Consider the following 27,663-nt stretch of genomic DNA (forward strand, 5'->3'; position numbering starts at 1 on the left):
CTCCACTGTTAATGCTTACATACTTAACTAAATTTCCCAATGTGTTTTATTAATTTTCTTCTTGCCAATGTTTCTTGTAATTCACTCTTTCCTTCTGGTTTAAATTTTGTTTGGGTCAGAGTTTAAACTTTGGTTTTTCCAAATGTTTCTTAGTAGTGAACATTTTTAATTTTTTGAAAGTCTGAAAATATCTCCATTTTGATCTCATTGAGGAGTGAATCCTTAGCAGGTTATTGAAAGATAAAGTAATAGAGCTCCATAGTACAGAGAAAATATTATTCCATAGTCTTCTGGAATCCATTGTTGTGTAAGAGAAGTCAGTTGTGATTGACAATCTCACCATTCTGCTTTTAAAGACAATCTATCTTTTCTTTCTGTTAATTGTATCATCATTGAAAAATGAAGTTTCAATGAATTTGTATCTAATTATTCTATTTGGATACCATGTTCTTTTTCATCTAACTATTAATAATTTTCTTTAAATTGAAAATATTTATATTACCTTTTTTTCAACTAATACCTATTCCTCATGTTAGGCTTCTTATTGTATCTCTTTAGATTTTTTTCACCTCCTATTTTGTATGTATTACCTCTGTCTGAGTGATATTCTCACATCTACTTCTGATTTTAAATTTTCTCCTTCACTCTGCTTTGTAGTTTACATAGCATAGCTTAGAATTTTAATGACTATTTTTCTTAGTACTAGATTCTATATTTACTTCTTTTAAAAATCTTTTCTTCCAATATATTTTTTCCATTTCTTTCTCTTTTCCACTTGAGTATTTTTAAAAAATGCGTATACTGAACCTGTTTGAGATTACTGTGTTGTCTTTATTGTGTTTTCATTTACTTCCTTTCATGGGAGTTTGTTTTCTTGTGTGCTTCTGAGCTTACTGTGGAAGAAGTTATTTTCCCTGAGAGATATATCAATGTAGAGGCATGGTTTGCTTTTCGACCAACTTCCTTTTAATTTCTCATTCCCTATCATATAGGTAGCGTGCATTTGGAACTCAATCCTGGATAAAGTGGTCTTGGGTTTTCTATTTCTAGCTGGTGACATCTTTCCTTCTTTCTAGTGCCAAACCCCTAATGTAGTAGATGATTTTCCCAGTGCCCCATCAAGACAGAATTTCTAGCATATGGTTTACACTGTGTATGAGGACCTGCTCGAAAGCACCCATAAGTATATGATTTCAACACCTATCCTGTACAGATAATACTGCACTTACTCTCCCTACCCATCAGGATGCTTCATCTTATGCATATGTTCCAATATATGCAAAAGGTATTTTTTCTTCAGCTTCTACTTCGAGTTCTTTCTTAAGACTAGTGGTTAGAAGCATCAACTCTAGATTCTGAGAACTTGGAGCAAAAATACCAGTTCTGCTTCCTAATGAAGTGTATAACTTTGAGGAAATTACTTAGCCTGTCTCCTCCTCAATTTCCTCAACTATAAAATGGGGATAATAACTATATCCTTCTACAGTTATGAGGATCAAATTAGATCATGCATGCGTAATGCTGAGCCTGGTGCCCAGCACATAGCAAACATTAAACATGTCTGCTATCATTTCTTCTTGCTTTCTAGTTTGCCTGCATATTAAACTTTCTGTGAATAGTTTATGTACCTACTTTTTAGCATGTTATTTTCTTAAGTACAGTTTATTGTTATATGCACATGTATTTGTTTTATATGTTGTCTTTCATAATTAAAGGACTAAGTATAAACCGCATAAAGTTTTTGTTTGGTTGGAAAGATTTGGCTTTTCCAAAGTGGAGTCATAGTGGTAACACGCAGGATATAGGAAGCTTATGTTATATTTAGCTACTATGCACAGTATTTGGGGCCTATGACTTCTCAATGGCTGAAGTCTTTTTTTTCCTCATTAAAAGTGTGGCTAGGTTTTGCTATCCTTTTCTACTTCCCATAGCTCTCACTACTCATCTTTACAAATTCATCTTTATTTTGAAGGTAGTGGAATCCCTGAGATGTTCAGATGTATTTGGAGAATACAGGAGAATTCATTTACTTCAATCATTCCTACATACAAAAGGTTTTCTATTTTTGAGTTTTACCATTTTATTTGACCACATGAGCAAGTCTGCTGAGTTGAATGTGGTATTTTCACAAGGAATAATGATCTGTGGGAAGGGGAGCTGTTCCCGAAAGCAGGATTTCGGATGCTAGTCTTGGCTCCATTTCGGGGGTTTATTAAAAGAGTGTTTATAAAACCACTATTTGTATTTACCAAGAATATTAGGAGGAGAAAGGGGGAAAAAAAGGTCTGGGTCTCAAAATTCTCTGAGGATAAATCAATCATTAAGTAGATCGTATTATGCAAATAACCAAGATTGGATATGATGTGTCAGCCTACCCAGCTCCTAGCCACAGTTTAGCAAGGACTTAATCACACACTCAACCTTCTCTCATGCTTCAGAAGTAAATGAAAAACTAGTAGACTAACCAGCTGGCTTCTCTGAAGTATTCTTGAGTAGGAGAGTCTGAAAGAATTATTCCACCCACCTTGTGCTATCCTTTAGCTTTCCAAGCCTATTAGAAGCCCTAATGAGCTGACTTGCCCATTCCCCAGGCAAAGCCCTTTAAAAAGTGCACCATTTTTGGGGGGGGGGTAAAGTTCTGTCTTTCCTTTCTTCCTCTTCATGCCCATTGTTGGGTCTGTACCTTGTAGAGTCATAGTGTTTATCAGAGGCTTTTTCTATGTATTAAACATCAAATTTGGCAGAAAAGTTTTCAAACACAATCTTGAATGTGGAGAAGGAGTTTGATTGTGTACTCTATAAAAAGCTGTACAAAACTGCATGAGCATCTGTCTACGTTTGGGCTCTGGAGTTGGGGGAAGGGAGTATGGCACCACTCAGAATGTCTTGGAACCTAATGAAAACCCCTTATTCTGGGAGTAGACTGGACTCATTCACCTGCAAAATGCTAAGTAGGGACACTTAACACAAGATATGGCTTTGATGCTCATCATACAAAAATGTTTCTAATTTACAAGACTGAATATGGGCTTTTGCTCGTTCTGATTTCTCTAACTAAGCTGCTGTTGATCAAGGACATGTCATGGGCTGGTTTTAATGGTAGAATACTAACAATGGTATATTATTCTCCAACAGTGTAGTCTCTATGGTGAAACTGTAAGCTAGTGAGCTAGCTAAATAAATGGAACCAAATAACAAATTAATATAAAATCCATTCATTCCTTCCATATCCATTTATCATCATTGTCAGCCTTACCTGGGCTATGGGCAAAAGCTACTTTATTGACCTTCTACTTTTTACTCCTAACTTCTTCCAATGCATTTTCATACAATAATTAGTGCTTAAAAACCTGGTTATATTTTTCCACTGTTTAAAACTATTTGGTGTGTTTCCCTTACACTTTGAACCACAAGATTCTGCATGGTCTGGCTCCCAAGATTTTTTTTTCTTTTCATCTTTTGGTCTGGGCCTGACGCTGTCCTTCAGCTCAAGGCTAGCACCATACCACTTGGGCCAAAGTGCCACTTCTGGCTTTTTTTTTTTTCTTACATGGTATTGAGCAATCGAACCCAGGACTTCACGTATGCGAGGCAAACGCTCTACCACTGAGCCACCTTCCCAGCCCCTGGCTCCCAAGATTTTATTAAAGGTACTTCCCATTCTTACACCCTCTCCCTATACTCCATCCAGACTGGCTTTTTTTTTTTGGCCAGTCGTGGGGCTTGAACTCTGGGCCTGGGCGCTGTCCCTTAGCTCTTCAGCTCAAGGCTAGCACTTTACCACTTGAGCCACAGCGCCACTTCCAGCTTTTTCTGCTTATGTGGTGCTGAGGAATTGAACCCAGGGCCTCATGCATGGGAGGCAAGCACACTACCACTGAGCCACCTTCCCAGCCCGCTTTTTTTCTTTTTTTAAAAGAAATTTCACAAAGTTATTTCTACCTCAGAACCTTTGCACAGGCTATTTTTTTAACATGGATGATCTCTCTTTCAGCTCCCATATCCTAACCAAGGCCAAGCCTTTTCTGTTTTTTACTGTTCTCTGGTTACTTCTTTCAAAATGCTAATTCCTAACGTATGCACTCATTCGTTTACTTGCTTATTGATTGTCTTATCACTAAATTATAAGAGCTAGAAAGGAAAAGAATCTATTTATGTTACTCAATACACTAGTGTTTAAATCTTAAGATGGTGTTCAAAAATATTTGTCAAAGGACAAATACAAGTTTGAATTTCTTTTCCCTTAATTATTCTTATAGATAGCATGGGCCGTGACTTTCCCACAACTTCATGCTTTTCACATGCTATGGCTACTGTCTGGGCTGCTTTTCCCCTTGGCTGATCTCCAAACTCCTTGTTATTCTGCTTCAAGTACAACTACCAGCCTTTCTACTTTGTCATCTCTCTGGTATGTCTTCACACTATCACACAGACTTCCCCTCCTCCTTTCTCTCCCTTTCCCTCCCTCCTCCTCCTTTTCTCTCTCTTCTTTCCTTCCTCGTCTTCCTTCTCATTCTCCTCCTCTTCCTATTCCTCTTCTTTTTCATCCTTTTCCTTCTCCTCCTTCTCTCCCTCCTCTTTTTCCTCCTTCTCTTCTATTTTGGGGCCTAGACTGACCTTCAATTCATTAGGTAACCCTGGCTGGACTTGAATTTGAAATCCTTCCCCTTCAGCCTTTGAAGCTCTGGGATTATAGGAATGTTCTGCTATGTCCAGCACACTGCATACACCTCTATTGGCATTTAAGACTCCATATTCTAATTCTATGCTTCTATCTCTGGACTCCCTCTTCCATTGTGAACTCTCTAGGGTCAGGAAGCATATTTCATTCTCCTTAACATCTTCAGCAGCAATGTGGTGCCCAGAAAACAGTTTTCCCATTACATCACATTTCTAAGGAGTCTATGTATTTTTAAAAACCTATGCTACAGAAAGAGACAGGACTTAGGGAAAGAGGCCACTTAGATTGTGCCAAGCAAAGGGTTGATAGTTGTATGCGTCTGACTTCCTGCCACTGAACAAAGAGCTGTCTATGAACTGGGGAAAGGATTCTGTCTCCCTTCCTCCCACCCGCTCAGAGGTGAAAGCAGCTTGTGTCCTTGACTAGATAGGGTTTTCCCTTCCTTTGAGAGGAGAACATTCTTCAGGCAGATTTTCAAGATGAAGTCATCCAGAACAAAAGCTGCTTGCCAGCTGTGGCCCAGCATCCCAGCACCCCTCCCCCTGCAGCCCTGGTGCTCTTACTGCCTAATGGGAGAAGGGTGTGAAGGCTTCCGGCAAAACATCTGGCCAGGGCCACTGTCAACTAGGGAGATGGAGACCAGTGAGTTCCTCTGATTGATTGCTGGGACTGCTGGAGATGACCAAGTCGTGGAGAAAGTGAGGAGAAGGAGGAAGAGCAGCAGTGTACAACCTCTGGGCACATTCCTTCCATTCTTACTTTCTCCAGTGGCCATCGTTAGACTTCTGCTTGGCCCATGGATGAGGGCCAAGTTTCAAGCCCTTGAAACTGAAGCCTAGTTTCCTGCTATATACATGGGGGTCTAAGGGAAAGGCTATGGAGAACATGAACAGCAAAATGAAGTGTATACTCATTCACTGAGGTTCATGTTCCCACTAGATTTCTAACTTCTGTTGACATTGTGTCTCTTGATCTCTTTCTTGGGGATCATCATCGTGTTTTATCAGCTTCTTCACTCTCTCTGACAACAGAGTTGTGATACCTGGACAGTATTCCAGATTATTTTCTGTCTTTTCTTGTGTGTGTGTGTGTGTGTGTGTGTGTGAGTGTGTGCGTGCGTGCGCACGCTACTACCTGGACACTATTTCTTAATTTTTCGCGTTCACATCTCTTCTTCCTCTTTGTGTATTTTGACAAAGATTTCTGAGGTATTTTGCAAATGGATGGAAATACCTAGGTTCATAGATGATTTGCTTAATTTTTTTTCCCTCTCTTGAAGACAAAGGAAAAATTCAAAGGACTAAGTAGAAATAGCAGATTTTGTGGAAGGCCTCTGGGGCAAACATGCATTTCAATAATTCCTTAAATCTTAACCACCCAGATATTCAGATGCTTCCTTCCATCTGCTCTTCCCTCTTGAGGCCTTTGTAATATATAGTCAGACAAACATGGTTTGGAATTTTTTGAGGGTCCAAGGTGGCTAGTGGATTGTCCATAAACTAGCTGTCGCCTAAAAGAGCAGGAGTTATCTTAATGGTACTGATAGATCAGGCTTGTCACACATCATTAAAATAGCTGATTGATTAGAAGAAAATAATTAGCTTGCCCTGCCTTGCTAGAAAGCCTTTTGACATACCAAGAAAGAGATATGGAAGGGACAGAGGTCGTTCATCTTTTGATCATTTGTTTTCCCACCAAGGTGATGAAAAAGGCCCTGATAACCCTTGGGGAAGGGAAGGAATATAAACAAGTCTGCCTTCTTCTTTGCCATTTACTCAGAGGGAAGCTATCTGCAGACTTGCTGGAGTGTAGTGTGTTTATTCGAGTTACATAGATATACTCCTTTAAATCAAACACTCTGTTAGTGCCTTGGAGTTGTAAATCAGTGGTTCTTTTCAAGTGACTTGATAGAATGTGATATTCAGCTTTGCCTTGACAGGATATAAACATGGAAACCTAAATATTATAATCAAAGCCAGCCATTGGCAGGACTGTAAGGAAGGGCATGCAGATTCCAGGGGCTTCTCTGTGTCCGTGTTGCCTCGTGTGGCATCTTAACGCTGGGTGTGCAGCGCTCATCCTCTTTGTCTACGTGGGAGAGAAGTTGACACTTGATTTTATATTCAGAAGTGTTCATTTGATGCTCAGAAATATTTACATTGTGGCTAAAGGCACAAAGAATCTGGAGCCAAAAGATGCCTCTAGAGAGGTATTTTGCTGGGGTGATGGGCCGCCAGTAAACTGGTACTGGGAGTTCTACCCCTTGCCAGCTCAGTGACCTTTGGTACATTTCTTAAGGTTCCTACAAGAACTGAACCATACTGCTATGAAATGTGCAAAAGTTAATGTAGGAAGGAATGTTTTGATACTAAAATAATCGTTCTTGTCCCTTTTAAAAGATAAAGAGTGATTTTCATGCAAATATCATTTGTGGATTTAATTCATAATCAACTTGTAGAACTTTTAAAAAGATGATATTGGTGCTTTTTTGGAAGTAAATGCATCTTATGTGTTCATGATAGAAATTTTAGCAATTGCTCTTTTTTTTCTTTCTTTCTTCTTTTGATCAGTCGTAGGGCTTGAACTCTGAGCCTGGGCACTGTCCCTCAGCTCTTCACTCAAGGCGAGCACTCTACCATTTGAACCACAGCACCACTTCCAGTTTTCTGAGTGGTTTATTGGAAATAAAAGTCTCACGGACTTTCCTGCCAGGGCTGACTTTGAACCATGATCTTTAGACCTCAGCCTCCTGAGTAGCTAGGATTACAGGTGTGAGCCACCGGCGCCCGGGAACAATTGCTCATTTTAAACACAGTTTTTGATGCTTATGATACTCTCCAATTTTTTTTCTCCATGTTTGCCATCACACTGAACATGTTCTGATTGTGGCTTTCTTATTTTTTCTTTAATACATTATGAGCATTGTCCCAAATCCTTCAATATGTGTGTGTATCATGCATCTGTACATGTGTTTAACATGCACTTGAGCATGTATGTGTGTGTTACAGTTGTTGCTATCATCCAAGAACCCCATTAGAAAATGATGCCCTGGAGCGAATACAAAGGTCCCTCTGAGACACGTGCCAATCATTGAGTGGCTGCTCTCAGGGTAAAGGGTGGGATTACCTTCTCATTGTTATTTTGAATCTGATCACCTCCGGTGAGTTTGGTCTTTGCATTTTTGTCTCTGGCCTGGCTATATTGGGAAGTACAGATGTAAAATGTGGTGATGGATTTTTTTTTCTTTACTTCTCTTTCCACTGGCCTGAAGTTCCTTTTTTGGTGACATATTGTCATAGGAGCACAGAGTTGTAGCATAAGTGGTTTGAAAGTGAATACATGGTTAAATAATGGAGAGAGCCTTCCATAATTCAGAAATAAGAGCTGCGTGTGGGGTTTCTATTATCTTCAGGATGGTGTTATGAGCAGTATTTAGCTTCTTTTGCCTCAGTTTCTTTAACTAGAAATGGAGATGACAGTAGTACCACTTTTCAGCATATGCAGTTGGTTTCAACATTGTTTGGCAAAGGGCAATTATTCAATAAGCCTCAACCAACCTCCTCCTCCTCCTCCTCCTCTTTCTCCTCCTCCTCCTCCTCCTTCCTCCTCACATCTTTACAACATTTCTCTATGTGTGTGTGTGTGTGTGTGTGTGTGTGCGTGCGTGCACGCGTGCACATGCACATGCATGCTATGCCAGTGCTGGGCCTTGAACTCAGAATCTGGGTGCTGTCCTTTAGCTTCTCCATTCAGGTCTAGTGTTCTACCACTTAAGCCATAGCTCCATGCCCAGCTTTTTGGTGGTTAATTGGAAATAAGAATCTCATCGGTTTTCCTACCCAGGCTGCCTTTAAACTGTGATCCTCAGATCTCAGGCTCCCGAGTAGCAAGGATTACAGGTGTGAGCTGCTGTTGCCAAAGCTGACAGAAAATCTAAGACATAATTCCTTAAAAATGTCATATTATTTGGGAAGAGGGTGAGTAAAAATCCAAGACACTCTGAATTAGACTAATTTATGTTGCTGGAAGTAATATATATATTTCAGGTCAAAACTTCAAAAATCTGAGAAGTAGAAACACTTTTGTGGTCATGAACTTTTTGAGATGCCTAATACCCTTCACTTTCCTCATATTTCTTAAGATAGAGGTTTGGCCTTGTTTACACCTACAATCCTAAAGCAAGAGGCCTGTGGGTTTGCTCAGGGTTCCTGGAATCGCTCTGGAGCTGTACAGCTTTCTACCAGCAGATGGCGCATGGCATCAGGCTAGTAGAACCAGTGCATGTGAAACTAGGAGCCCAGGGAAATCATTTATCCCAGGAATCCCAACTTCAGTCCAGAATAAAAGTGTGACGGTTTTAACTATTATTATGCTTAACAACCTCACTCTTTATTTCTATTATTCCTAGTTCTTCTAATGATGCAACAGACCCCATTTCACTCATTTCTTAAATTGGAAATGGGCCAGTTTACTATTCTTTTCAAATGTGTCCAGGACATATTCGAGAGACTCCAAAGACGCTATGATCTACATCCAAAGATACAGAACAGGCAAGAAATTGGCTCTTCAGAGAAAAAAAATGACAACAGCATCCCTCTGTCACCCGAGAAGAGAAGCAGATGAACATTACAACCTACTCTCTTCCCCGTTCTGCAGTCCAGAGCCAAGTTTTCTGCTACTGAAATATAGTTACAGACAAGCTGAAGACATCTCTTGGGGATTTGAAAATAGATTGTTTCCACACTTACCAAGCAGCATTTCATTTAATCTCCTTGCTTTCTGTCCAGCACCCTAGCCATGCCCTATCATAAGTCTGGAACTTTTATTTTGTCCCAGAAAATAAAATTTCAATCTTGTAAAGGGATAGGTGAGAAGTATGAAAGGGTGTAAGGAAGGTTTTCTGGCTGAGTGGGAGTAAGCAAGGGACCCCTAGAAATTCACCTATTCTGTTTATATACAAATATATTTTATTATAAAGATACTGTTCAGAGGGGTTACAGTTACATGAGCAAAGTAATGAGTACATTTGCTACCGAGCATTGTTACCTCCTCCTTTGTTTTTTCCCTACCATCACTCCCCTTCCTACCTCCTGAACTCCTCCCTCCCCCCCCCAAGTTGTACAGTTCGTTTTTGAACATAGTGTCTTGTACATCTCATTCTATTTTTTTAATCACAGATCAGCAAACTAAGTTGTGCTTTCAGCCTCATGTTTCATCTTCATTTTCTCCAGCTTTTGATGCTTCTAAAGGGAAAATTCCTCATTTAAAAAAAAAAACAATCGCCTCTTTAGCAGATATCTGTCATTTCGTAAAACTTCTACCCCACATTTTCAGTATTACTCACATTGCTTTACATTCCAAGGCAGAATTTCCTAGCACCCCTTGTACCTATGGAACAAACTAAGTTCTACCAATCAAACACAGCACTAGAAGTTCTGATTTGAACAACAGCAACATCATGAAACAGGCTGGGTTCTGGGCATCCATTTTGCCCGTGCAGTTGAAAGTTTAAGAGTAGGGAAGACTTCCTTCTCCTCGGGCCTGTGAGATTCTGCCTGTGCTCCTGTAACTTTAGACTTGACCTTCTTTCACTAGACCACCCAATAAGTCCCTGAGCTTGATAAATTCTTTTTCTGCTTAAACCAGTCCACATGGATTCTATAGTTTGAAACCACAATAACAGCAAAAAGAAATAAGGAAAGACAAGAGAAGAAACTAATAAATAAGTTTTGATTTTGACAGTAAGAAAGTAGAGTGAATTGAAAAATCTACCTAACTCTAATTGGATTTAGAGTGGTTTTTTCATAGTTGTTATGTACTAAGTACTAGATAGCAGTACTAGATGCCAATATTGCTTTCTTAAGAGAGATTTTCTCAGATTGTCACCACTGCAAAGCCTCACTACATGGACATTTGAAAGAATGGCAAAGTCAAGGCTTTTTTAATTTCTTCCTCAAAAGCTTTTAGAAACTATCATTTCAACGTCACAGTTTTTAGATGGGACCTGGTGATTTAAGCCTCTAATCCTGGCTACTCAGGGAACTGAAGACATCCCAGGAAGACAAGTCATGAGACTTACATCTCCAATTATCCAGCACGAAGCCAAAGTAGAAGTGTGGCAGAGTATGAACCATGAGCAAAAAAGCCAAACAAAAGCATGAAGACTTGAGTTCAAACCACAGACTAGCACAAAAATAAATAAATATCAGTGTTAGCTAGAAAACTTCCAAGTCTTCTTTGCATTAACTAAATCTTCTTCAAAAGACATCTTAATGTGAGGCTCATTGGAAAAGTTCACATTGAGGGAGTTATGTCCCCATGAAAATCTCTAATTTTACACTGTCTCAAGGATGTAAGGGACTAGGAAGGGCTAGATCACTAACATTGGATATAAATGGAGGAAATATTCAAGGGTTTAAAGACAGTGTATACAGAATCTGTGGCTGTTTTTCCGTGTATGTACAATTGAAGGTAAGCAAACAGAAAAGAAACCAAAGAAGATTTCTGGGAAATGACATTGCCAAAGGCATTTCAGATCTGCCTAACAACAAATTTTAAACAAATTCCAAATCAGAAGGAAAAAAACCTAAAAACGTTCCAGTCCTTTAGGTCTGCACCGGCATGGGAAGACCTTTGAAAGCTATGACTCTTCCACCAAAGCTGTCTTTTCTGTGACCTATCAAGGATGCAATCATAGGGCATAATTAACAAAGAGATTGCCCAGAGGGCAGCTTCTAGAATCATCAACTAAGCAATATTACCCTAACCATATTCAGCAGTACTTGCTATTTGGTGATTAGTGACTGCTGAGGGTTTCATTGGAAGTTAAAAAATCCTTCGTTAGCTTGTTTCTCTCCACTGTAGCAGAAACAAGCATGTGAGATGGCTTGTCTGAGAGCATTGGACTTTCTGTAAGTGAATACACACATTAAATATGTGGTATATATAGTTTAATCAATTGCTAGAGCTTAGATGCAAAGTGTCCTCCTAAGAGTCATGCGTTAATATCCTCTTTGCTTAATCTGCTGTAGTATTTCTTCCTTGTTGTTGCAAGCCAAGGAGAAGGGAAAGGGGTCTACAAGGATAGAATATAGCTAGCATTTGAAATGGAAAGTTTCGTCTGTGAAGAGCAACCCTTTTCAACTCCTTCTTCTGCTTACCTTTCTTACTGCTCTTTGCAATGAACTTTGTACCTGGACTCAATCAAAAGGGCTCCATTAAATAATTGAATAGCTATTACTTTGGTACAAAGCATACATTGAAATTTTCAGAAAAATTAGAAAAGTAAAAAAGGACAACATGAAAATTTGTAGCATATAAAATTCAGTGTGTCTAAGGATAGTTCCTATATCTTCCATGATTTTTTTTAATCCTTCAAGCCCTTTTCTGTAATCTAACAATGATTGGCTTTACTTTTTAGGATGCCTCTCTTAATTTGAGAGTTTTTTGGGGGGGTTCTCTTTGCTTATGTGGTGCTGAGGAATCGAACCCAGGGCCTCATGCACGCAAGGCAAGCACTCTACCACTGAGCCACCGTCCCAGCCTTGCCTCTCTTAATTTGAGAGGAATATATGTCTTGTATTTGATTCAAGGTCAGCATTTGGGCCTCCCTCATCTCTCTCCCTGTTCTTTGCTGGTATTTTCCATAGTTTGTGGCTGGGGATTATAGTTGTTTCTTTGTTTCATCTCTGATGGGAGGTTTTTTTCTTTTATTTTTTGTTCCATTTATTGAATTTCTAAGGAAGAGAATGCCTTAAGTGATTCAGTTTTTTTTATTATTGTGAAGATGATGTACAGAGGGGTTACAATTACGTAAGTCAGGTAAAGAGTACATTTCTTTTTTGGTCAATGTCACCTCTTTGCTTAAGGGTTTTTATTCTTCTATCTTTAACAAGAAGACTTACTTTTCAAGACAATTATGTATCTGCTTTTTATTTTCTACCTTTAATTTTCTACTTCAAGAAAAAGTTAAGGGAAGAATGTATAAAATCCTGGTTAATTTTGAGATTCTGAAGTTCCTGATCGAAAGGAACTTCTCTAAACAGTGGTTGTTTCTGTTCTGAAGATGGCCTGAGGAGAATGTTCAGAGAGAGATGGCCTTGCTCGCTGGGAGCTATCACCATATATTGCCCATGCTGAGAGAACAGACCACAAATTATATCAGCTGCAGATAATTACACAGCACATGGAGGGAGAGCAGAGGCTGATGTCCAGAGATGGAGAGGAGTTATACTTCAGTTGAAGAATAGCAGAAGTCTGCAGGAAAACACAACCTGCAAGTTGCATGGCTTCCACGAGGGTCCTTTGAGGGTTCATATATGTCTCTACCATACAGGTACCATGTTGGGGAAGGGGAGATCATTAGACTTGATTTTTTTTTTGTCAGTCATGGGGCTTGAACTCTGGGCTTGTGTGCTGTCCCTGCACTCTTCAGCTCAAGGCAAGCGTTCTACCACTTGAGCCATAGCCACTTCCAAGGGGAGATCATTAGAAGGCAGAGAACAGCTCTTCACTTCTTACCCATGTGCGTGCACATGCATGAGTTAGTGCTGAAGCTTAAATTCAGAGTCTCATGTTCTTGCTTGGCTTTTTCCCCTCAAGGTTGGTGCTCTGCTATTTGAGCCACACTTCTGTTTTGGCTTTTTGCCAGTTGATTGGAGATAAGTGTCTCATGATTGTGTCTGCCTAGGCTGGCTTTAATCTAGAAACCTCAAATCTCAGCCTCGTGTGTAGTTAGGATTACAGGCATGAGGCATGAGGCCTTCCTTCTCTGTCTCTTCACTCAATGATGAATTGAATGAAGTAATTTTCCAAGTGTGAGTTTATTTCTATGATCTGTGGAAAAGAGGACTTCAGAATAAGATTTAATTGGTCACGGAAAATGAATAGGCTACAGTGTTGCATTATCTGATGTGTAGGGTAGACATTTTGACCCTGCAACATTGGTGATTTCAACTCTGTCTTTCAGCTGGCAGCTGACCTCAGCTTCTTCCTGGCTTGGTCATTATCTTGCTGTGTTCTGTCAGTCAATACACTTCTGCCTTCTGGTGTTAAATTTCACCATCTCTAAAACTAAGGAGTTGGACCTCATCTGTCATTTTTCCAAATGTTCTTTTCTTGTCGTGGTGGTTGCTACAGAGCTCTTTTGTTAAACACACTCTTATTTAGATGGCCAGTCTATAAAAACAGATACCGCCGAAGTTTCCTCTGGCAGGCAGGGAGGAAGTATCTGGAATAACATGCATGGGAGGATCCTTTGAGCTCCCTTGGGAGTCCTGTCACCTCCACAGCCATTTCTAAGTGCTCACTTGGAAAGAAAGATCACAGAAGACTTTCATGTCTTTTATTCTAATGAGTCAATACCTACTCAATTAGAGCCATGGAACTGTCTCTCCTGTGGTTTTTGTGTATCTGAGGGTGTTGGTGCAAACTTGTTCTTGTGGACCAGAAAAAAAAAAACTACCTTTATATTAAATAAGTGACAACAGCAAAAATTGCCAGAGCTCTATGGTGACTGGAGGGATGGTGATCTCATTTACAGCTCCCCCAGAATGGGCTTCAGATAACCATGAACTAAAAATTAAGCCACCTTGGTATGATTAACATGACAGAATCTATTCTGGGCCAAGAAACAGCATCCCACCCCTGGTGCACATCACCTCATTAGAGAAGTGGCTTCCTCATTTGATAAAGAATGATACAAAGGCTGGTGAAGTAGCTTACTCCAATATCATGCTATCACACAGAAAAAAAATTGCCTAGGAGTGGAATTGCTGGGTGATAGGGGAGCTCTATATTTAGTCTTTTGAGGAAGCTCCATACTGCTTTCCAGAATGGATGAACAAGTTTACACTCCTACCAACAATGCAGTAGGGTTCCCTTTTGGCCACATCCCCTCCAGCATCTGTTATTATTAGATTTCTTGATTATAGCCATTCTAACTCGGATGAGGTGGAATCTCAATGTTGTTTTGATTTGCATTTCTTTTATGACCAATGATGTTGAACATTTCTTCATGTGTCTATTGGCCCTTCTTTATTTCTTGTTTAGAGAATTCTCTCTTTAAATCTTTAGCTCACTTACTAATGGGGTGGTTGTTTCTTTGAGGATTTGTTTTTGGGGGTCCAAGTTTTTGAGCTCTAAGTATATTTTAGATATAAGGTCTTTGTCTGTTTTATAGCTATTGAAGATCTTCACCCAGTCCATGGGCTTTCTATTTATCTTGCTAGCTATATCTTTTGCCATAGAGAAGCTCTGCAGTTGAATGCAAGCCCATTTATCCAGTGTTTCTTTCATTTGTTGTGTTTCTGGGTCTTTACTGAGAAAGTTTTGACCTGTGCCAAGGAGCCCTAGTGTTTCCCCTATTCCTTCCTGTAATATTTTCAGGGTATCTGATTTTACCATGATGTCTTTGATCTATTTGGAGTTGATTCTGGTGCAGAGTGATATATAAGGATCCAACGTCAATTTTCTACATGTGAATAGCCAATTCTGCCAGCACCATTTGTTGAAGAGGCTGTCTTTCTTTCATTCTGTTTTTTTTAAGCTACCAGCACAGCTATGTTCATTGCAGCATTATTTGCCATAGCTAAGACATGGAATCAACCCATATGCCCTCAGTGGATGATCAAGAGAATGTGGTATGTATACACAATAGAATTCTATGCTTCTATCAGAAAGAATGACATTGGCCCATTTATAAGGAAATGGAAAGACTTAGAAAAAAATTGTATTAAGTGAAGCAAGTTAAACCCAAAGAAACATAGGCTGCCTGGTTTCCCTCATTTGTAATAATTAGTATATGTCTAGGATAGTTCTAGCAGTGGATCATAATAGCTCAATAGCTATGAACATATGACCTTATAAAATGATGATAATCAAAATGAACTATATAAGATATGGAAACAAGAGTTTGTCTTTTTTTCCCTAGGGTACAGTATGTAGTTTGGGTTTTTTTATTGTGAAAATACCGTATAGAGGGGTTACAATTACATGGGCAAGATAGTGAGTACATTTCTTATCAAGCATTGTTGCCTCCTTCTTTGTTTCCCCTTCCCATCCCTTCCCAGCCTGGTTTTGTTTTTGTTTTTGTCTTCCATATTTTTTTCCTTTGGTTTACCCCTGGTTGTCACAGTTTTTTATTTTGGTACCCTTGTATTGTATATATAAGTTTATCTGATTTGGGGAAGGGAAGGGGAATCACAGAAATGGTGAGACAAAGAACAAAGGGTGAACCAATGCAATAGCGGTACTCACAATACACGATGTTGGAAATGAACTTCGCTACTTGTGGGGGAGGGATAGTGGGAGAAAGTTTCAACAAGAAATGTACTCATTACCATACTTACGTATCTGTAACCCCTCTGCACATCACCTTTACAATAAAAAAAGAAAAGAAGAAAGTATTTTATTTTAACGAAGGGAGGATTTCATTGTACTGTTTCCATATGTGAACAGGATGTATCCCTATCAAAGTCACTCCCTCTACAAATCCTCCTTCCTCCTCTCTTCCATTCTTGAAACTATGAAAAGCATGCATTTTAAAGACATATTCGCTATTATAAATAAGATTTTTAAATTTATAATCAGTTAATCGAGCCATCCCACAGCATCCATCATCCAGTGTCTCTTCAAGCATTTTACTTTATTTTATTATTATTATTTTTTGTACAGAAGATGGACAAGAAGAATGTTTGAGAACCACAATCTGCATTTGAAATGTAGATCAAAAGTCTCTACCACAGTAGAGAAAGCGTGTGGAGGTTTCAGGGAAGTTTACCAAAAAAAAAAAAAAAAGCAGGCATCTATCCTTCCATTCCATGGACTTACATTTTGAGAAGTTCAGTCATTCTAGCCCATGCAGAAAAATACTCTCAAAGAAATATTTACAATGTGGATCTTATATTAAACATTTGGTTTTATATACTTAAATATTTATAAAAGCATATGTGGAATAAATTTTAGCCCACAAACTGAAATGTGCAAAACATATCAATTTCCTTATTAAAAAAAAACAACAACTAATTTTCAGTTTCTCAGACTCTCTCCTTCCTCTAAGACGGCAAAAATGTCTACCTCCTCCTTGTGGGGTCTCTGTTCCTACCCAGAAACAGGAAGGATTACTTGGAATGAGGACAATGAAGGAAGAGCTCCGTCTCCAGCCCTGAAGACTCTCACTGGCATTACACTGTAGAGTCCACAGCTAGCCTTAGATTCTGGTGTTATATGGAGCCAGGGGACTTTGCAAAGTGTGCCTTCTAGGCACACCAAGAATTTGTCTCCTCTGAGCAGGACACAGCCCCTAGGCAGTCTCATCAGGCTGCTGGTTAAACAAACTCTGAGCTTACTTTAATGCTCAGCTGTGGCTGTCTTGAAATGTGCAGAAGAAGCTTCCAGATTTCATTTTGCCCTGGGCCTTGTAAATCAACCTGGTCTACCATCCATCCCCACTGCAGACACTCACTTCTTCCAAGGGTCTACCGTATACTTCCTCTACCCTATCAGGCAGAAGAGCCTCTAGTGCTGCTGACTGTCCTCCAATGTTTTTCCCTCATTGTTGTAGCCTAGAGCACTTACCTTTATCTTTTGAGTGCTCTTAGGCTTTTACCCAGCCCGAAGAGTCACAGATGACTTTGGTTGGGAGCTTCTGCCTTTCATCTTATTAAAAAATAAAATCCCCAAGTCACGAAAGTGTAAAAGGGACTTGTTTCTCCTTGAAATAAGAAAAAAAGAAGAGAATATCATGGGGAGAAAAAACACACCTTCTTATTTTGATAACATTTTATGCTCCCAAACATACTTGTGTTTTAATTAACTCATCTCGATCATTTTTGTCATACGAAATGAGACTCTGAGACCAGAACTCCAACACATACAATTGTAACCCATGACAAAACAATCAGGGATCCAAAGACCTTGGCTGGGTATTGTTATTAATAAAGCAAGCATCTACATCTCAGCTCGAACTGGGACACTTGCAAGAGAAAGGAGAGGAAAAACCATTCACAATAAACCATAGAAATAAGAGTGAATGGGGATTGCTCCAAGCCTGGATGGATATGTTGTTATTACAGGTATAAATGATAGAGCCTTATCGAAATGAGCATCAAGAAATGCAAAGAGGATATTTTATGTTATTTTGCTGCTACTTTTTTTTCCTCCTTTGTTGTTGCTCTGTACCTTTTGTCTTGTATGCAAGTTTATCTGATTTGGGAGGGTAAGGAGGAACACGGAAATGGTGGGATGAAGGTCGAACAAATACAGCAGTGATACTCACTAGACACTCTGTGGAAAATCAACTATCCAATTTGTGGCAAAGAGGGGTCGGGAGGGAAAAACTGGGAGAAAACCAGGGAAGAGGTGATACTGCTCAAAAACAAATGTACTCATTACCTGACTTCTGTAACTGTAACCCCTCTGTACATCACCTTTACAATAGCAATAAAAAATCCTAAAGCAATCAATCAATATCTTAAAAAAATAAATGATGGAGCCAGGATTTGAATCCAGGTCTGGACAACTCTGGTTCTGGTACAAGTTAAGATAGTCTGTGGACAAGTCCATCAATTGACCAGGAAGGCTTTATCCACCCCCAATATTCTGCTGTGAGCCTGTCAGCACGGCCTGAGAAAGGCCGTGCTTCGCAAGTAAAGAATTGTAATTGTGAGAAGCCCCCAAACTGCATTCCTCAGTTGCAATTGGCCAGTGCTCCAGGCATGAATGAGGGAAATTTCATCCTCAATATTTACTGAAAACAGACGCTGAAGTTTGAGAAGCAAATGTAAAGTGCTCATTCCAAAAGCCTTTTTATATACATGTTAAATCAGTTTGTGGGAAAGAGACCACAGAGATTGTTTAAACATTCATACTGATGACACAACTGTTCTAAAATATGCAGTGCCTTGGAGTTCTATGTGGAATTAATTGCATATGGAGGAAGTCATCTTTTGAAACTGGATTAAAAGGAAATAGTTCATAAGTCAGTGATATCAGCATGCTCACCATTGGGCCTGGGACTTGCCTGGGCCTCATTTTTCTTATCTCAGCCACTGTCTTAAGATGTTGTTTTCTCATTCCAGGCATCACAACTCAGCTACGTAGCTCTACAGAGAGGAAAAAAATATGGGGCAAAAATAGAAACAATATCACTCAAGCACAACTGAAGTGGGTTTTTTTTTGGTGGGGGGGAAATCTCTTTCTAACCCTGGATTCTGGTGTTTAGCTTACTTCTCCAAGTCCTCCCTGGATGGGAAGTTCTAGAAAAGCTGGACCCACTCTCCCCTTGATTTCTATCAGGGGAATAGAATTTCCTCTTTCCCCACACAGCACATTCCAATCCATCCTGAACTACATGCCCCCCAAAGCTTAGCAGAGTCTCTTGTCAACCACAAAGCAGTTATAGATAGCTAAGTTTAGAGAGAAACAGCTCCTTATCTATGGCCTTCGGTCAGGAGAGGAGCAGTGGTTTCCTAGAGATGGTCTTAGTGCTGTTTGTTTTGAGGCTCCAGTTCCTTCCATTTATCATGGCTCTTAACCAAGCGACCTAAAGTGATGGACCTCCCCCATATGTCTTCTTCATGGTAGTAATCACACTTCTAATACATCTGTTTTTTTAAGTTTCCAGTCCCATTAGTTCTCCCTTTTTTAAATAAGATATGAAGAGCTGAGAATACCCATGTTTGCTTTGAAGTATCCTCGTTTAAATGAGAGATTTTGGAGGGAAAAAGTCGAGACATGAGGCAATACTGAAAATATGAATAGAAGAATATAAATATCTCCCCAGCCTCTCTAGTCTTCATTAAAATACACAAGAGTAAGAAACTCGTTTGCTCTACTATATTTAATTTGGACTCAAACTTCTTTGAAAACCCCAGCAGTATGATTAATTCGAGCTTATCTTATGGAATGTCTCCCTACCTATAAATAAGTCTATTCGTCTTCAGGAGAGCATAAATATGCCTCCTGTTTTACAGCTGTTTTTTAAAATATCTCTTACATATAATTATAATGAGGTCTATTTCCAAGACAATAGCTCAGTATCAGTTACATTTCCATTATGCTGTATTAGTCTTATGGTTGGAAAACTGCAGCAAAAATAAGCTTCCTTTGGATGAATATGAGCACAATTTTAAACCAAGTAGCATGAATAATTCAAAGAGAAATGAGAACATGATATTTGATCTAACAAGTTTCAAAAGAACAAGGGAGAGGAGGAAGAAGGAGGAGACAGAAGGAAAGGAAGGAAAGAAACAGAGGGAAGGGAAGGATATGGGAAGAAGAATAAGAGTTTAGGAGCTTTTTAAAAAATTTTATGAAGATATTTGAAAAATTTCACTAAAATTTATTTCTATGTTATATCACACAATGTTGGAAATGTGTGGAATGGACAAACATGACTGACACAGGAATCAGAAAATCTTCTGCCCCTTCATTAGTAAACAAGCTGATTCTCTATTTTTCTTTAAATTTCTCAGAGCCCTGGCCACATATGAAATCCACGAGTTAATATAGAAAAACGTTTTGTCCACACAAAAGGATCAAACCTAGCATTGCATTGTAAGAAGTTTTGAGGCAGATGATATTTTCAGAGGATTGAAGATGTGCCTCTGTGAGACAGTGCTTCACTATATGCAAAATCTGAAAATTAATCTCAACTGGTCAATTATATATTTAACTACAATATTTGTTTTGAATCAATGATTTAAAGAAGGAGGAAATGGCAAACTCACCTCTTGAAATTAATATTGCTGCAGAAAAAAACATCTGGTATTTTTAAAACTGTGTTTCTTCTAAATCTTTAAATGAAAACTTACACATGAGACTTACATATAGGAAATGCATTATCAACTTTCTCTTCCTAGATCATACCACACTGAAAGAATGGACTTTCTACTTCAAGACAAAGGACTTGCTTTTTCTCAGAAGAACTATCTCCCCATTGATAAATAGTGAGTAAATGCAGAACACTTAAGTATTGTTACTGCCAGTAGTATGAACTGTGTCAGCCCTGACCAGCTGGTCCTTGTCTGTTTTACAGACAGAGAAAATGGGAACTCAGCCTGCTTCTGAGTTCCCAAAGATATGAAGCTTTAATTTGCTAGGTATATGCTCTGACCAGTTCAGGTCATTTTATAAAAAAAACAAAAATAAAAAAACAAAACCCTATTGAGATGTGTTCAGTTTGCAAAGTGACGGAGGAACTAAGAAAGCAAGCAGAAGTTACTCTTGCTATTTCTACAGTGTGGTTGTTCTCTGTAAGACACTCTTGTATTTTTCTTCAGTTAGTAAACAAATATTCAGAGGGCAAATTGAGTTATAAAAGATAATGGGATGGTGGGCAATTCAACTGTCATTTTTTTTTTTTTTTGGTCCGGTTGTGGGGCCTGAATTCTGGGCCTGGGCTCTGTCCCTCAGCTCTTCAGCTCAAGGCTAGCACTCTACCACTTGAGCCACAGCGCCACTTCCAGCTTTTTTTTTTCTGCTTATGTGCTGCTGAGGAATCAAACCCAGGGCCTCATGCATGCAAGGCAAGCACTCTACCACTGAGCCACCTTCCCAGCCCTTAACTGTGATTTCTATTACTAACCAAATGCTTGCATCCAAAGGAACCAAGAAAGTAGAAGGCAAGGGATGATGAGGAAGGAATTAGCAAATAGATGTCACTTTTCACTCATTTGCTTATATTTGCAGAATTCAGGAGTCAGGATCATATTTGTTAACACACTTTTCAGGTAAAGCACTCAGGTTTTCACATAAAATGGCTGTGGAGCAAAGCTGGGCAATACACTTTGCTTTTGTCTAACCCCAGAAGGTGAACTGGAATGATAGTAACTTCTAGATAATTTGATCCAATGGAATAATGCCCTGGAGTTGTATGGTGACATTAAGGTTCTTGCAGCTCATGCCTTAGAACCAAGTTACATGGGAGACCATGTTTGAACAATGTCCCTTAAAGAATTTGGTAACTAAACACTTCTGGACAGGAGCCAAAACAAGCCTGTTTCATGCCAAATTCCACTATAGTGGGTCATGTTATTGGATGGCTCAAATGAATTTGAGCCAGGAAAAAGGGTCTCCTTTCCCTCAATAGTTGGGTTTTGTCTGAATTATCTGGATAATTGCTTTACTTTTCAACTTTCTTTAGCTTGCCTGGAGTAGAGAGGCAGCTCTACTTATTTCATTTTGTCTTTTGTTCTAATAGTATTATTATCCATAATTCTCAGAAATAGGATCCATAAGAATTGACTTTTGGGTCTTTCAGAAAGAACCACCTGATTGTACGTGATCCCTTATTCTTTTATAAATGTATTCATCAGTTCATCTTGACTCATTTATCAAATATTTACTGAACAAACAAAAGATAGGTTAGCCTTATGCATCATGCCATTTGTTTGGGAAATGCTTAATCAGCTGAGAAGTCTTTCAAGTATTATGAAGCACCAGGAAAAAGTAAAAAAAATTTTTTTCTCCTAAAATGTAGTTTCCTTAAAGACAAAAATTGAACTTGCCAGTTAAGTTATATCTGAAGTCTACACCTTCTTTTTTGCTGGAAAGGATCCCAAAGACTAATATTTAATCTTGATAACATTACTTCCAGAAATAGCTTTATCTTCCTTTGAAGACTGGAGAATTGGGAACCTGTATTTGTGAATTTTCCTCTACTATGTGAACATTTAAATCCAGGCTATTTATCATGAAGTAAGACTTTCTGGGGAAGTGAGGTGTTCACTTTATCTCTCATTTGCTCTTTCTAAATCTTGGTGGCTTGTTTGCCAAATGAAAGTGGCTTACAAGTTGAAGAGATCCATGAGCTACCCACCTCTTCCTCTTTCTGCTTTGACGTGGACCATTGCTAGCTTATCTATTGCAAAGATTAAAAACAAATGTCAAATAAATATCGCTTTGTTAAGTAAAATTACAACCCAAGGGTCAGTGGGAGAGCACTAAGTTTCAGTGGTAAATTTGGGAATAATTTTGAATTCTTTAAATAGGAGTTTCAGTGACCTGGCAGTTGAAGGTAAGTGATTGACAAGATAGTCCACAGGGCAGTAAAACCTGAAGGCTCGTCTATAATTTGCTTGTGTCACTGCTCTCCTGAATGACACCAATACAACTCCAGCTCTTCAGAAATGGTCAAGCAGATAATCAGCCAAAAACCGATTGTAGGGAGGTGTAAACATCACCTGGATGCAAGGCTGATTATCAATTATTTTAATCCTGTTTGTGAATCCCAGTTAACATTTTTTAGTGTAGTTTTTCATTTTGGGCATCTACAAGTGAGTGAATGTACTGTATAATGCTTCCACAGAAAAATGCATAAAATAAACACTTTGATGGTACTGAATAGGTCAAGAATAGAAATCTTCACAAGATCTTTACAATCACATGTCCATATCCTTGCTTTTATGGTCAAAACATTTTTTCTTTCACAAATATAAAATGGATAGCTAGACATTTTACATTTTTTAAAAAGATTTTTTGTATATATTTTTATTTAAAAATAGTGTACAGAGCGGTTACATGAGTAAGGTAATGAATACATTTCCTATCAAGCATCGTTACCCCCTCCTTTGTTTTTCCCCTACCATCCCTCCTCTCCCCACCTCCCCAACTCCTCCCTCCCCCCCCAAGTTATAAAGTTCATTTTCAACATAGTGTCTTGTACATCTCATTGTTACAATGGGTCATCCTGTATCCTTATTTCAGCATTTTGTTATTTCCCTTCCCCTGCCCAAATTAGAAAAGTGTATATACAAGATGCAAAGCTCCAGAATCAAATACAGTGAAAACGGGTTATACCATGGGGGAAGAATGTACAAAAGAAACAAAAAAATCACATAGTACATTATAAGTACATTAAAAACAACAGCAAAGATAAAAACCTCCCGTGTCTCTATCTTGGGGTTCATTTCCCTTAGCATCATCTTATATGGTCATATGTACATAGCTTTTGACCTTTTCTGCTTGTCCTAGACATATCCTAGTTGTTGCAAATGAAGGACAAAATGTAAACCTGGGTAGGAAATAACCCAAAGAAAGTAATCCAAAAGACCATGTGGACAGAAGTTAAGGAGAAGGAAAGATTTATTGCCAGCGGAACTGACAAGGCCAAGTGTTCATGAGGAAAGGGAGAAAATGGCTCATCTGGCTCTTTGGAGGCCCCTTTTATATTGGAGGCTGGAAGTGGGAAGTGCCTCACCTACTGCGCAGGTGCTGTCATCAAGGGCGGAGATCAGACCTTCCAGATGCGCCATTTTGGTTAAACCTTTTTGGTTTAATATGTACAATACTGGGCAGGGAATACGGGTGAAGGTCTCTTCTTCTGGAGCTACTTCCTGCTGAGAGGGGGTGCTGTAAGGGGAGAAGGGGTACCACATACTGTACATGAAGTTGACGGAGGTCATGATGGTTATGAAAATGTTACTTGTCCAGAGCAGGGTCCTCTGGTTCCTCGATGACTGGAGGAAGACCAGGTCCAACCTTTTTTATCTGTAGAGATGGGGGTCCAGTTGGCTCAGACGTATATGAGGAGCCATCAGGCACGTCACATTTAACATACCGGATGTGAATCCAGTGTGGACAGCCCTGAACCTGCCCAGCTGTGGGAGCAGAGAGAGTTACTGAGTAGGGTCCGTCCCACTTAGCAGAGAGCTTGGTGGAACCAGTTGTCTATGGCAGGTCATTTCTTGAAATGTGCAGTAGGTCCCCAGCCTTGATGGAAGGCTCGGAGAGCAGTGTGGAGGGCTTAGGTTCATATCGGTCTACATACTTCCAGAGAAAAGTGTGCAGGTGTTGAAGGAGAGAGGACAGCATTGGGGGAAGGGCAAAGGGGAGTCAGAGATCTGAAACAGGGGAGGCAAAATGGGCAGCCATACATAACTTCAAAAGGACTTAATGTTAGGAGTTTCTTTGGCAAGACCCTTAAGCAGAAAAGAGCTAAAGGTAAAAGCTTAAGGGAGAGGTTGGCACGTTCCACTTTTCTGGAGGACTGGGGGCGACAGGGAATATGGAAAGACCACGAGATATTTAGAGACTTAGCCAGTAGCTAAGGTCCGGTGTCCATCTGGATGGAAGCAGGTAGGCCAAAATGGGGAATTATTTTCTGTAAGAGATGCTGAGACACAGAGGAGGCTTTCTTGTTGGTGGTGGGAAATGCCTCTATCCATCCAGCACCAGCAAGTATCTGTACCTGGGGACAGTTGGCATATGGGTGAAATCAACTTGCCAATCTACTCTTGGGAGGTTACCTCGAGCCTGATGGGTTGGGAAGGGAAGTGCTGCACATTGGTATTTGGATTTGCCCTTTGGCATACTTCACAGGTTTGTGACAGCTGTGTGAAGAATTGTGTGTCAAGCCAGGGTTAGGGGAAGGCTCTGTTTTAGGAACTCCCTTAAGGCCCCTATCTGGGGGTGGAAAAGATGGTGAAGGTATTTAAGGATGTCTTGCCTAGAGGGAGGAGCAGGATCCTCTGTTATTGGCAGTGTTGCTGCCCATTGTGTTGATGATATAGCAGCTCGCCTGGCAGTTTCATCAGCCAGGTTGTTTCCCTTGGTTATTACTGAGCTATCTGACCTGTGGCTCCTGCAATGAACTATGCCAATGGCTGAGGGAAGGAAAGAGGCCTTTAAGGGGTCAGTAATATAGAACCCATTTATTACTGAGGTTCCCTTCATTGTTAGTAGGCCTCGTTCCTTCCAAATAGCTGCATGAGAAAGGACAGTATGGAAAGCATATTTAGAGTCTGTGTATACAGTCAAGGAATGTCCTGAGGCCTTGTGGGAGGCCCATGTTAGGGCTACTGATTCAGCCTGTTGATTGGTAGCGTGGAGAGGCAGAGGGCCAGACTCCATGACACCAGTGATTGACACAACAGCATACCCAGCTACCCGTGAGCCTTCCCAAAGGAAGGAGCTACCATTGTGAACCAAGTGAACTGTGAGTCCTTTAATGGCCCCTCACTAATGTGGTCTGGGTGAGGTAGCAGGTCCTCCAGAGTCTCCACACAGGAGTGTGCAGGCGAGGTCCCTGTGTCTGGAATGGGTAATAGGGCAGAGGGGTTTACTGGAGGGCAGGACTGGAAGGTTAGTGTGGGGTTCTCTACCAGCGACACCTGAAAGGAGAGAATACGGGAGGGAGACATAGTTTACAACCCTTATAGGTTAGTAACTCAGAGAGATGATGGTGGGGGAGAGGATGGTAAGGTTTGCACCAAAGGTTAGTTCTTTTGACTCCCGTATCAGGACAGAAGAGGCGGCTAGAACGCGAAGGCAAGGAGCCCAGCCCCTAGTGGTGGGGTCTAGGCGTTTCGACAAGTAAGCAACTGGTGCAAATGAAGGCCCAATCTGTTGACCTAAAACTCCCAATGCAAAACCCTGGTTTTCAGTTACATACAGAAAGACCGGAGTGAAAGATCTGGCAGCCTGGGGTCTGTAATAAGGCCTGTTGGAGTCTCCTGAAGGGAGGAATAAGAGAAGAGGGAGATAAAAGGGTTTCTTTTGGTGGCTTTTTAGCTGCTTCATATAAGGGGCATGTTAGAAGGGAGCAGTTAGGAATCCAAGGCATGAGATAGCCAGCTAGACCCAGGAAGGAGAGAAGCTCCGACTTAGTGGAGGGGGTAGGGTAGTTAGTAATCAGTTGTTTCCTGGGGATAGTGATGGCCTTGTGTATGGGAGTGAGTTGAACACCCAGATAAGTCACAGACTGTTGAACTACCTGTATCTTATTGGATGAGTCTTGATATCCTTGCGAGGCCAGAAAGTTAAGAAGTGTTACCGTATGGTTGTAACACAATTGCTTGGTGGGACTGCAGAGGAGACTATCATCCACATATTGGATAAGGGTGGATGGTTCTAAATTTAGGTCTCTTAAGTCCCTTGCTAACGCTTGGCCAAACAGATGGGGACTATCCAAGAACCCCTGCGGCAGCACAGTCCAGGTGAGCTGAGCTGAGGTTTGGGTGACCGGGTCAGTCCACGGTCCTGGGAGAAGGAGGCCAAAGGGTTAGTAATAAAAGCATCTTTTCAATCCAATACTGAATAAAAGGCAACTGTGACTGAGATTGTGGAAAGCAGCGGATAGGGGCTGGGCACAACAGGGTGTAGGGGGATAACAGCAGCATTTGTGAGACAAAGGTCCTGTTCCAGGCAGAACGAAGCGTTAGTTTTGGCTACTGCTAAGATGGGGGTATTATAGGAAGAGTTGGTGGGGTGTAACAGCCCTTTTCTTAGTAAGTTTTTTTTTTTTTTTTTTATAATTGGTGGCAGTCCAGAAGACTGTGGCAATGGAGGGGGTACTGGGGTTGTGAAGGGAAACCTTGGGCGTCCCTCAGAGAGATAGGAATAGGAGGGTGGTATTTAGCAATAGAGGGGTTGTGGGTATTCCACACCTTGGGGTCCACCTCAGAGGCTGGAAAAGGGAAATCTGAGGGGTCACTAGGTGAGCCTACTAAAGCCATCAACAAGGAGATTGTGGGGGAGGCCGAGTCAATATCATGTTGTGCCAATTGGGAAGGGCATTGGGTAATAGAGGCTCTGAATTTGGCCAAAAAGATCTCTGCCCAGCAGTGGAACTGGGCAGTGGGGAATAACAAGGAAGGAGTGACAGAAGGTCACTCCTGAAAAAAGACAAATGACGGGAGGGGGGTTGGGGGGGCTCGTAAGGTTTTCCCTCCACCCTGACTATGGAGGTATCAGCTAGGTAGGTCCGGCCATGGAACTCAGTGAGCACAGAATACATAGCACCTGTGTCCACCAAAAGTGAAGTCATCCTACCTGCAACCATGATTGTCACCCTGGGCTTCTGCTTGGTGATGGGAGTGGTTGGGGCCAGGAGTCCAGGACCACCTCAGTCTTCTCCAGCTTCCAGTCCCAGAGTGCTGTGAGGGGGGTGATGGGGTCTTAGTGGATGACCGCTGTCCCTGAGAAGATGATGGACAGTCCATGGCCCAATGCCCTGAAGCTTTGCATCTGGGGCATGGTCGGAT

This window comes from Dipodomys ordii, unplaced genomic scaffold (assembly GCF_000151885.1).
Source record: "Dipodomys ordii isolate 6190 unplaced genomic scaffold, Dord_2.0 Scaffold3, whole genome shotgun sequence".
Lineage (NCBI taxonomy): Eukaryota > Metazoa > Chordata > Mammalia > Rodentia > Heteromyidae > Dipodomys > Dipodomys ordii.